Genomic DNA, 13110 nt, shown 5'->3' with positions numbered 1-13110 from the left:
TCTCACTGTTGTGGCCTCTCCCCTTGCGGAGCACAGGCTCCGGACGCGCAGGCTCACTGGCCACGGCTCATGGGCCTAGCCGCTCCGCAGCATGTGGGATCTTCCCGGACCGGGGCATGAACCCATGCCCCTGCATCGGCAGGTGGACTCTCAACCACTGCACCACCAGGGAAGCCCCAAACTCTCCCACTTTTAAAAGCCAGTAAGCAATTCCATAACAAGACCTGCTTGGCTACATAGTTGTTTTTTTCTTTTTTAATAAATTTATTTATTTTATTTATTTTTGGCTGCGTTGGGTCTTTGTTGCTGCATGCGGGCTTTCTCTAGTTGTGGTGAGCGGGGGCTACTCTTCGTTGTGGTGCGTGGGCTTCTCATTGCGGTGGCTTCTCTTGCTGTGGAGCACGGGCTCTAGGCACGCGGGCTTCAGTAGTTGTGGCTCGTGGGCTCCAGAGCGCAGGCTCAGTAGTTGTGGCGCACAGGCTTAGTTGCTCCGCGGCATGTGGGATTTTCCCGGACCAGGACTCGAACCCGTGTCCCCTGCGTTGGCAGGCGGATTCTTAACCACCGTGCCACCAGGGAAGCCCTACACAGTTCTTTAAGATTCTACAGTTTGACCAAGCTGTTGGCTACGTCTTTAGCAAAACATCAGGAGGTTGTATGGCTTTTCCTAAGTCAGTATGACACTCATACGGGGATTCTCTCACTGTCAATGGCCTGAACATTTATTTCTAACTCCTCTGAATCCAAAAAAGAGCACAAATATTTGAATTAATCTAACTACAAAATTTACAAACCTAATCAGTTTCATGTAACACAAAGCCTTATACTTAGGGGCATTTTTACACTGAAAGAGTATCAGCCAGGTGCTTGGTAAATGTATTTGATATATTGTAACTATCAAAGCAAGGAGAGAAAAGGATCAAGGTTCTCTGATCTGAAAGTATGTGTGCTGGGTGGAACTGTGTCCCTAGAAAAGATATGCTGAAGTCCTAACCCCTGGTACCTGTGAACATGACTTCACTTGGAAATAGTCTTTCCAGATGTAAGCATGTTAGAATGAGATCACTAGAGTGGGTCCTAATCCAGTATGACTGATAGGTTTATGAGAAGAGGAAAAAGAGACACCAGGACCATTCGGAGACACACTGACACAGAGGGAAGACGGCCTTGTGAAGACAGAGGCAGAGACTGGAGTCATGCTGCCATAAGTCAAAGAGCATGTGGGATCACCAGAAACTGGAAGAGGGCAAGGAGGGATTCTCCACTAGAGGTTGAAGGGAGCATGGCCCTGCCAACACCTTGATTTTGGACTTACAGCCTCCAGAACTGTAAGACAATAAAGTTCTGCTGTTTTTGTTTTTGTTTTTAGTTCTACTGTTTTAAGACACCCAGTTTGTGGTACTTTGTCATCGCAGCCCTAGGAAATTAACCCAGTGTGGAACCAGGAGATGCTAAGATGTGAAAGACACTCATAACGATCTTCAAAGAAACGGGGCAGGGCTGCCTTTGGCAGAAATCTTAGAGGATCATGGAAAAGAAACTGTGACAGGAATTGGGCATCTGGAGATGCCCGTTTGGCTACTGAAGAGCTGTGCAACTCTGGGCAAGAAACATCTGTCAGCTTCAGGACCAATCTCTAAGGTCCCAAGAAAAGTTACCCTTTGTAGTAGGAAAAGGCGAGATGTAAAAACAACTCTCAGCAGACGTACTAACTACTGCGTATTAATAATATTGCCTTTGATTGAGGGCTGCCTATGAACAAGCCATCGCTCTAAGCACTTTACGTACAGTAAATCATTTACTCTGCACAATGGGCCTAAGAGATGGGGATATATATATATATATATATATATATATATATATATATATATTTGTTTGTTTGCAGTACGTGGGCCTCTCACTGTTGTGGCCTCTCCTGTTGCGGAACACAGGCTCCGGATGCACAGGCTCAGCACCCTCCCGGACCGGGTAACCCTGCATCGGCAGGCGGACTCTCAACCACTGTGCCACCAGGGAAGCCCGGGGATAATAATTATCCACACTTTACGTATGAAAACCTTGAGACACAAAAAAAACCTTGCTCCAATTGGTGGAGCCAACATTAGAGTCCAGGTATTCTGGCCCCAAACCTGGTGCTCTTTCCTGAGAGATCAACTTGCTTATGACGAGAAACTACCCTCCTTCAGATCTCTCTGTACCACACTTAATTATGTATAAAATAACATTAGCCTTTATCTAGCAAATCAGTACATTCACTTTTGGGTTTTAGTTTCCTTAAACTCTTTCCAAGAAAGAAAAGATGTTAAACTAGTTTTATTATAGTTTTTCCCCTATACTTACATTTCCATAACAACAAGAACAAAAATATGAGTACAAAATGAAGTAAGTAAATGTTCACCTAAAAGAATGTTGGTATTTAAGGTCTACTAAAATTAAGATTAGAGATGGACTCTTAACTTTTCCTCAAAGGGAAAGCAGGTCTGTAGGTGAAAACACTGCATATCTCAAATGGGTAATGAAAATATTAGCAGACTCAGAATTTTAAGATTAAAAAGAAAATCTTTTGATCCCTTCTGGAAGTTATTTTATAAATTCTTCAATTTATATTAATTATACATATTAATATATAATGTATATTATCATCATCAGTTCCCAAACCCTCTTATAGATGATGGCATCCAGGGTCTACTGGCTGGCAGTGGCAGCCGCCATGCTTACCCGCCAGGGAACCCAAGTCACTGTGCTACTTCAAGACAGCTCAATCAAAATCCTTTGAGGTTTACTTCAAATCCCCTTTTCCACAAAGCCTTCCCTAGTTACTACAACGTTCCATGCTAGCCTGAACTCTTCAATATTATAAACCATATCACATACTTCCTTAGATCCTCTGCTATGCCAGGTTCAACGAAAGATTTTTAACGAAAGAATAGCAAAGAAAAGGAGTAAGGAGGTAGAGTAGCAATTACTGCCAAAAAAGGCAGGATCGAAGTTGGAAGAAGTCATTAACCCCTAAGACAATTCTCTTTTCTTGGTTCCTCATGTATACTCCAGAGGAAAGCATCCCCATCCCACGTTTATCTGTTAAGTCATAAATGTTTATGAATCATCTACTACCTGCCAAGTGCTGTTATAGGCTCAGGAGATTCCACAGTGAACAGAACAAACAAAAATTCCTGTCTTCATAGCGCTTATGCTCTAAGAGGTCACAGACAACAAACAGTAAAAAGAATCAACTACATAATACATAAGAAGGTCCTAAGTGCTAAGAGAAAAATAAAGCACGGAAGGGCATAGGGAGTGGTACTGAAGCAGGGCTACCTGAGTGGTGACATCTGAGTGAAGAAAGTGGGTTCCATCACCCTGAGAAAGAGCTGGAGGGAAGAGTGATCTGGGCTGGGGGAAGAGGAAGGACAATAGGAGACGGTTAGACAGGTAAAGGGGGAGCAGGTTACATAGGGCCTTGGAGGTTCCTGTAAGGACTCTGGCTGAAACCACGAGGCCGGCGGGTAGCCTCTGGAGACTGCCAACAGAGAAGTGACATGATCTCACCTGTATTTACCACCTTCCTCCAGATGCTATGACTCAGCTAACAGTACTCAAATACATGAATTCCAACCAAACCACAATAAGAGTCTGAACGTTACCTGTATGAGGAAAAGTAAATCACCGAGTGATGCTAGTAAAAGCACACTGGCATTTTTACCATTGATTTGTATAATTTGTCATAATTAATTTTTTTCATATTTATAATTCCATAAGAGACAATTATAAGTGAAAAATTTCATGAATTTATTATAAAGACTTTGAAGTATACTCTGAGAGAACAAAGTTTTTAACCTAAATAAATGGTTACTAAATTCTGACTTACTTAAACGAGAGCTAGAAGGAAAAGGAGGAGATGGAGAAAGAGAAATTGAATGCAAGGTGGGAAGAAAAAGGGATTCGTCGTTTATTCCCTAAGGAAATGATGTGGTAAGATGAGTGGATGCTAAAAGGGAAAAAAGTGAGGTTTGCTGAACGTTAGCTTGTCTGAGTAAGAAGAGAAAGCAATGATAAAGGAAGTATTTAAAATGAGCAGCGCTGCTGTCCTTAAAAAACTAAAAATAGAGTTACCATATGATACAGCAATCCCACCCCTGGGCATATATCTGGAGAAAACTCCAATTCGAAAAGACAGACGCAGTGTTCATAGCAGCACTATTTACAATAGCCAAGACATGGAAGCAACCTAAATGTCCGGCAGATGAATGGATAAAGAAGATGTGGTACATATACATAATGGAATATACTCAGCCATAAAAACGGACGAAATAATACCATTTGCAGCAACATGGATGGACCTAGAGATTATCATACTAAGTGAAGTAAGTCAGTCAGAGAAAGACAAATATCATATGATATCACTTATATATGGAATATAAAAACAATGATACAAATGAATGTATTTACAAAACAGAAATAGACTCATAGACATACAAAACAAACTTATTGTTACCAAAGGGGATAGCAGGGGAGATAGCGGGGGTAGGGGAGAGAGATAAATTAGGAATTTGGGATTAACATATACACACCACTATATATAAAATAGGTGAACCACAAGGACCGACTGTAGAGCACAGGGAACTATATTCACTATCTTGTAATAACCTATAATGGAAAAGAATCTGAAAAAGCATATACACACACACACACACACACACACACACACACACACACACATGTACAACTGAATCACTTTGCTGTACACTTGAAACTAACACAATACTGTAAATTAATTATACTTAAAAAGAAAGAAAACAAGCACTGCTGCATTAAAAGCCAAAAGGACTGGTTAAGAAAGATTATTTTGTCATTTTTCAGGTTGTACGTATAGTGGTGGTGTATATGAGCATGAACTGCTAGCAAAGTGCTGAAACATTCAGGTCAAAAGCACAATATTGGTATTTTACAACAGTACAGCATTTTAGATGTACCATACTTTAAAATCTGAATGTGGTTTCTTTTTAACAGTATTAAATCTTTCATAATCCTCCTCCTATAATTCAAGGTCATTAACAATTGGGAGGACTCCAGTTCCAAAGTTAATTATAATAGTGGTCATGATGTACTGCTTCAGTGAGAATGTTCTGTGATGAACCACAGTCTAAAACACTCTTTTTTTTCAGATCACTGATTTTTAAAGCCATTACCCTGACGACACTTTATAAATGCGTTATTTTCTAAACTGAAAGCCCTTGGCCATCATTATTTGATTTGTGTGTAAAATATTTCTGTGGGAATTGAAGGAAAGCAGATATTATACCTGTCTTATGGATTATAAAACACAAGTGTTTTAAGTTTCTGGTAGATCCAGGTTTCCAAACTTCTATCCCAGTTATTTATCCATCAGATTATCAATGACAGGGTCAAACGCCAGTTCTATTACATATCTTTGTCCGGTACCAGAGAACTGAGAACACAGAAGACTACAAACATATATTTAGAAGAAAATAAATAATCAATTCCAGTCCAACAGCTGTATCAGATCTTATATAGCTAAAGATTCTAGTTTGAGCTTTCAAGTAACAAGCATGTAGGAAAATTTTACTGCACTCAAATATTATGCTCTGTAAACATTAGGGAACTTATTTTTTTAATGAAAATCAAACCAAAATGCATTTTAAAATAGAAGGGATCTGCCTTCTAGTATCTTAATTTATTGGGTTTGGCAATCCTGAGCAAGAGAAAGAAATCATACTGGTACTGTAGTTCAGATTCTGCCTTGCCAGTCATGTATATTGGATTTTCCAAAATTACATCTGGACTTTCCATAAATTCTTTTCTTCAAAACAGCTGCACTTCAATTTATTTAAATCGTCTTTAAGAATCAACAAATTAGAACATAATTAAGAGACTATAAATGGTCAAATGTTTTTAAGTTATTCAGTTAATTGCAGCATATCAAGTGAGTTGAAAAGCTATGTTAAATCTAAAGACACCATGGAGTTAATATAGATATTTTCAATGGATATTGTCCTAGATAATTTGACAGCAATTTAAAATAATAGATTCCAAATAAATATTCCTTTTTGGTTTACTATTACACTAATGATTCATTCTTTTCTCCCCTCTCCACTTAAGAGTAAGAGTTTGTATTGATATGAAGTTATACAGCAATACTTACAATGATATAAAAGCATATTATTATATATGAAGTATTATATCCAAATTTATCTTCCAAAAACTGCATATGAGTCCATAAGACAACTTCTTTATCAATCGTCACGTCAAAGATACTTTGCATCCAAAGTACGATAAAATAAAAAAGAAAAGGAGAAAATATATGGCTTTAATGATTGAGCCCAAGTCTCCCTAAAGGTTCTGAAATATCTCCTCTCTTAATGGTGCATATGAGACAAAATGTTCCAGGTGTTAGAGTATACTTCGTTTAACTGCAGGTAAGAAAGAGACGGCCAATCAGAAAATATGCCAACAATCACCCACGTGTCAAGGAGAAGGAAGCGTCCTGGAAGGAGATGCATCAGTTTGTTCAAGTAACCTTCTGCTAACAGCCAGGGAGATGAATGGCGACAGTCAAGGGCTCAAACTCTGACAGTCAACAGCTGTGTGTTCGAACCCTAGCTTGCGATGAGCTAGTGAAACTGAAGGGGTACAACTTTCAAGGTGTTTACGATTTAGCTGACTGATTAAACAAGTTCACATGACAATTTATGAAGCACTGGTTCTCCCAGTTAAGGTGCATCAGGATCCCTTGGGGGCTTGTTAACCACTTGGCTGACCAGTGGGTCCCAGAGTGTCTGATTCAGTGGGTCTGGAGTGGGGACCGAGAACTTGCATTTCTAATAAGTTCCCAGGTGATGGTCTTACTGCTGGTCTGGGAGCCACAGGAGGAGAAAACTGTTTCAGAGGCAGGTAAGTAGCCACAGAGAAGGAGAAACAATATTAAAGGTGCTTGATGTGAAATCCATTCAACCATTTGGGGTCGGTGTGACATAAAAGGAAGTCTTCCAAGTAGAGGAGAGGCTCCCGAAGAAGGAAGCAGAATTTCCATAGTTTAAGATTTCCTACATATTCCAGGTGAGAAATGATAAAAGGCCCAAGGGGAAAAGAGAGTTAATCTGTTTCTTTTATTATGTCGCAGATGATCCACACTCACCAACAGAATAACTTGAGAGGAAAACAGGAAACAAAGGACAAAGAAGAATTTAACAGATCACTGCAGGAGGAGGAGAAATGCTATATCTGGTATTTACTTTCGGTTCCTAAGGAATACTGTTGTGTTTCAGAAAAAGCTTTAATTTTGCTCCTGTAGAAGTACTTTACAGGTCAAGATTCCCTTAAACCGCTTGAAGAGGTCTTGTTATTTTAACGTACCACTTCAGCTCAGCTTTAAACACAGCTTCCTGATTCAGGCTGCTTCCACCTGTCCCTTGATTACTGTGGTCATCTCTGCCCAGCGTCCTGCATCACCCCGATCCCTTTTACTGCAAACTTTTAACACAGAACCAGATTTAACCATTTAAAAATGATGAGTCAGATTATGTCACTTCTGAGCTCAAACCTCTCCAATGGCTTCCCAGGCCCTGAAAGCAAAAGCCAATGTCCTCCTAAAGGTGTCTAAGCCAGACATGATTTACTCAGTGTGGGTGGCCAGAGAGTTCATTAAATGAATGAACCATCAGTACTTGAAAGGGTACTGTGATCATGTGACAGAAGGGCCGGCCCCATCCCTCACCCAGGTGTATTTTAGCTTTGGCCATACTTTCCATCTTAATTTACCCAAGGCATGGGACCTGCCTATCTATCTGGTACACCACCCATGTCATTAGTGTTTATTAAGCACAGCTGGCCGGTATGGGCTGGGGCCAGCAGCAACACAGAATTTAAGGGGGAAGGGGTCCCAATCATATATATGTTCAGGAAATAAGAGGATGAGGGAAGAGCTGGTAGGGAAGATGATACTCAGTGCTCTATTTGGGTTATCTATACAAGAAAATTTGGTCTTGGTAGAACTTCAGGGACACTGACCAAATCCAGCATGAAGACACTAATTCCATCACGGGCAACTCCCCCAAAGATTTCTGGTCAGACAGAACAGAAGTCACAGGAAAGCTCCCAGAAAAGTTTTGGGAAGGAGTAAGGTAGAGGAGAGATGGTCAGAAAAGCCACCTTTGAAATGGATGGGTTTTGCCAAAGGAGGGGGGCGGTAATGACAAGCAGACTGCTGGATTCATATGCCTAACACTTACTTTAGCACTATTCCAAATGACTTCTCATTTCAATCTCCTTAGTGAGTTTGGGGAGATGAAGTGGTCAGGATGGGAAAATGTGGTGTCATCAGCTCAACAGTCACACAGGAAATGAATGTGCTGACTAACATACACAAAAGGCATTGAAAAGAGTCTTTTCGCTCCATACCCTGGGACCAGCATCTCCTTCACTGACATTAAACACCATAGGCAATCTCACTTATGCAGAAGGGCAAAAAAAGGTCATTTTGACTGATATTCTCCCTCTCTGGTTAATTTCTATTAGGGTGGAATAAAAACCTCCCAAAACACAGGAAGTAAATATTAAAACTTATACCATTGGATAAAACTGTTAGCCTTATTTTTCATTGCAAACCGTGGAAGGAATTATTCCTCAAATGTTATTTGCCATGGCAGAAAACTGGTTTTTAACATTTCTTCTCTTCACATACCCAAAGTCATTTAAGGAGATTTGAAGAACTAAATTAGATTTAAATTAAGGTGAAAGCTTTCTGGTGCTCATGATAAATGTGAAGGTGCTGCGAGTTTGCAAGCCCTAGTTGAGCACCACCAGAGTATAGCCCAACTAGAGGTGATCTCATTTCACTTTAGAATGAAAAAGCCCTATCACTGGCAGTCGTGGAGCATCACCAAGGTTACTCAATATCAAATAGCCTGCAAAGATTCTAAACCAACACCAGGGACCTCAGTTGTTCAGGGAATGATAACAAGCCTTATCCACAGTACCTTCAATGTAGCATTTTTATGCTGCGCTGGGTGAAATATAGCAGCCACTCAAGTTACGCACTTTATCAGGAATTAAAATGGAATTGCTGAAACAGCAGACTGACCATGGACACAAAAACAAAACAAAAAGCCTTTTGTTTAAACAACCCATAGTGCTTTGTTAAGACCTGGATCATGTAAATGACTGTCTTTGCTATTCTACCTTTTGTGTGTTGCTTACCATTAAAAAAAAAGCAACAGGTCTCTTTACCCACTGAAAAAGCAATGATTGTTCCTTTTTCTTTGCTCTTGCATCTGACTTCCCTCTCACAGGTTAAGTACCCTTTCAGGGTTATCATACCCAGAGAGTTAGTATTATAAAAAAAATGTTGTGTGCCATCAAATCAAACAACAGAAGTTAAACCGCCACCTTTGTGTATCATTCCATTCTGTTACTTTTTTATTTTTGTCTTTACACTTCTCTTTTCTCAATAGAGAATTCAATCCATTGTTTCATCAGGTTGGGCAACTTTCCCTAAGGATAAAAATTCCAAAGGAAGTCTAATGAAATACTAAACATTAAAAAAAAGTCTTTAATAACATTACCATTTGTCTTTGAAAAGTCAACCTAATTAAATTCGCAAGCACTGAACAAGAGAGCTCCAAATGAAGTCATCCTTCTCACCAAGGAACTAGCCACAGAGTGGGGGCCATTTTTCTATCAAGACTCCAACACCCCTTAATAAACAAATTCAATGTTTCTTTGCTCCATCTCAAAATGCCCTTTCCCCAGTCCTGTCTGGGAACTAGAAGTCGAAACCTGACCTCTGCCTGCGCCCGTTCACTGCCTGCTATCTCCTCAGGGAATGCTCCCATTCTCTCTTTATATTTGCAACCTTTTCTCCTCCTGTGGGCTCTTTTGTCTACAAGCATGTTTTGATTGGCTCTAGTTTTTAAAACAAATAATACTACTACTTCTAGCCTGCCACCACCTCAAAATACTGTCCTTTTTCTCTTTGCTTTGTTGACATCATTTATTTCTTAAGAAATGTTACTTGTATTATTTGTCTGCTTGTTAAAATAATTATCTCATGAAACCTGGCTTCTTAAATCCACAGACCCCCTTGAAACCACTCTTTTGACGGTCACCAATGACTGCCTACTGACCAGTTCAGTAGCCTCTCTTCTGACTCTGCCCATCCCCGAGCACCGTGGTCACTGACCCATCCTGATCTCCTCTCTTCCTCCCCAGTTACTCTTTTCCTGACTTCTTCAGCCCCCTAGATCAAAGCCTTCCAGGCTCAACCTTCACAACTCCTCTCCCTGCACTCTCTCTATCTCCAATCTCCTCACGCCCGTGTTCTCACCACTTGTTCTGTGACTGTGACTGATCTTCCTCATGAGTTCGAGATGAACTTTCCAGGACCTCCACAAATACAACAGTATTTACAGTACCAGGCACTGGGGTCACACAAGTGACAAGAAAATGTCCTGCTGCCAAAGGTCTTGCTGTCAGGTGGGGGGATAAACATGTGAACACAGTTTCTAGTTTAATGGAGGGGTGTAAGGTTCTGTGGGCATGTGTAGAAAAGTGGGTAAGGGATGCCCACGTCTGCCAGGAGGAGTCCAGGAAAGCTTTGGGGGAATCTGAGCATCAACCAGATGACCCTTACAAGGGGAACAGGAGTTGGCCAGGTGTGAGAGGTTGTGGATTAGAAGAGAGAGGAAGTGGACTGAGACGTGGGGTGGAGAGAAAGGGAGGGGAAGACAAGCCAGGGTTCCAACAGAAGGACTTTATCCTTATGTGTAAGGGCACAAGGTAAAGACCTTGGTTGGAGGAGGAGAGAAGCATGGGGGAGAAAGGGTGATTTGTCAGGTGAGGCTGGACAAACAGGGGTAAGGAAGGTTCTCAGATGCTAAGGAAGTTAGGTTTTATCCTGCCAATGGTGGAAAGCTGGTAAAAAATGTTTAATGAGAGGCATGATCAGATTTCTGTTTTAAAGACAACACCCATGGACAAGGGTGTGGCTCAGTAATACCACCATTATCAACCTTGTGAGTTATTCACACACTTCTTTCTCTGACGAGGTGTAAACCAGGAAAGCAGCCATGTCGATTTATCTCTGACTCTGCTACAACATCCAGACCAGTGCCTCACTTGCTGGGTGCACTTAGAAACTTTTATGTCACCACAAACTTAGATTTGTGGACAATTCAATTTGTCAGTATTTGTGTTCAGCCGTAAATTGTATCTTTGTGTTAATAAACTTTGCATACCACTCTTAAACAGTTAAAAGAGGCCAATCAGAAGTTTGGAGCTTAGAAGGGAACTTGGAGATTGAAAATTGTTTTCCAGAGGAGGGAGCCAAGTACAAAAATGGGATATGGGGCTTCCCTGGTGGCACAGTGGTTAAGAGTCCACCTGCCAATGCAGGGAACACGGGTTTGAGCCCTGGTCCGGGAAGATTCCACATGCCACGGAGCAACTAAGCCCGTGCGCCACAGCTACTGAGACTGCGCTCTAGAGCCCGCGAGCCACAACTAGTGAGCCCACGTGCCACAACTACTGAAGCCCGTGCGCCTAGAGCCCGTGCTCCGCAGCAAGAGAAGCCACCACAATAAGAAGCCCGCGCACTGCAACAAAGAGTAGCCCTGCTTGCCGCAACTAGAGAAACCCCGCGCGCAGCAACAAAGACCACACACAGTCAAAAATAAATAAATTAAATAAATAAATTTATTTTTAAAAAAAGGTATATGATTTTCCAACATCTCACGGGCTACTGGCAGCACCGGAATCACAATTCTGGTCTCCTATCTCATTTTTCAGAACAGTTACTGACAACAGAACAAGATGTCAATGCCTCTGTGGTTCAGGAAAGATGAGACAATTACACATCCTACTTCTGTTCAGCGGCTTTTCCAGAATAACGAACCACTCCCTGCCCTGCCCTCAACTCTATGCCTATTTTTGTTTAAACTAGTAAATAAGTTAAAATTCTCCATGAATGAAATTTAATGTTTCTTTCTTATAAAAAAAAAAAAAAAGAAAGATAATCCTTCTTTAACCAGTGACATTTAACCGTCTCCTTTTACACATCAATTTTACCAAAGGATTCTTCAGGAAGAATGTAAGTAAAGAAGTAGGCAGGGCTTCCCTGGTGGTGCAGTGGTTGAGGGTCCACCTGCCGATGCGGGGGACACAGGTTCGTGCCCCAGTCCGGGAAGATCCCACATGCCGCGGAGTGGCTGGGCCTGTGAGCCATGGCCGCTGAGCCTGTGCGTCCAGAGCCTGTGCTCCGCAACGGGAGAGGCCACAACAGTGAGAGGCCCGAATTCCGCAAAAAAAAAAAAAAAAAAAAAAAAAGAAGAAGGCAAAGAGTAAACTGGCTACAAGTGCTAAATCATTGGTATATTTAATGTTTCTAATCCCTTATCTTTCTTTTGTCGCTTTTATAACCTATTTATTACTATTTTTTTAAGTCCATCGAGGTACTAATGACTTACTGTTGCCCTAAAAATATGCACCAAATGCTATTAGGATGAAACAATGGTTACAGATGTTTGTCACACATGATGTCTCATGATGAAGCCTCCTTTCTTTATTTCTCTTAAACATATTTGACTTTTAATGAAATCAGGAATGAGTGAAGAGAAGTTTTCATGAGCAACAGGGAAGCCACCAACCTTAGGCTATTTTGCATTTCCTAAATTAACTGGCTGAAGAAACCAAATCTGCCTTGAGCCTTTGGATTCCCCATGTAAGCCCTGTCCCAGTGACCCTTCTGGAAGTTGAGGGCAGCTGAAGAGGTGTCAGAGATAGGCCCTTGGGATCTGAGATCAAAACAGGCCAGCATGGGCTGAGAAACCTGATTTGGAGTTCTTGGCAGAGCCATCTATAAACTGCAAAGCAGCTGTCAATTAATCCCTTAACTCTGATAGGTCCTGGCTTACTTATCTACAAAATGGAAAGGGGATTTATTAACCAGAGGACCGGGGAGGGCCTTTCTAGCTCTAGCATCCTGGGCATCTTTCAGAGATTGATGGGGAGTCGGGGAAAAGGAATCTTGCTCATGTGGATGAAATGAACAAGTGTCTATGGCTGTCACTGTCATCTGACAATGTTCCTTGTTCTCTT

At 41.2% G+C, this 13110-nt stretch overlaps 1 protein-coding gene across 8 annotated transcripts in view; it reads right to left on the bottom strand.

Annotated features, from left to right (window-relative positions):
- Positions 1-13110, bottom strand: part of NHSL1 (NHS like 1) — a 249052-nt gene that overhangs the window by 39369 nt on the left and 196573 nt on the right. The gene's annotated exons all lie outside the window — the stretch shown is intronic.

The sequence above is a fragment of the Mesoplodon mirus genome (assembly GCF_964341445.2).
Source record: "Mesoplodon mirus genome assembly, chromosome: 10".
Classification (NCBI taxonomy): Eukaryota; Metazoa; Chordata; class Mammalia; order Artiodactyla; family Ziphiidae; genus Mesoplodon; species Mesoplodon mirus.
This window is presented reverse-complemented; position numbering and strand designations above follow the sequence as displayed.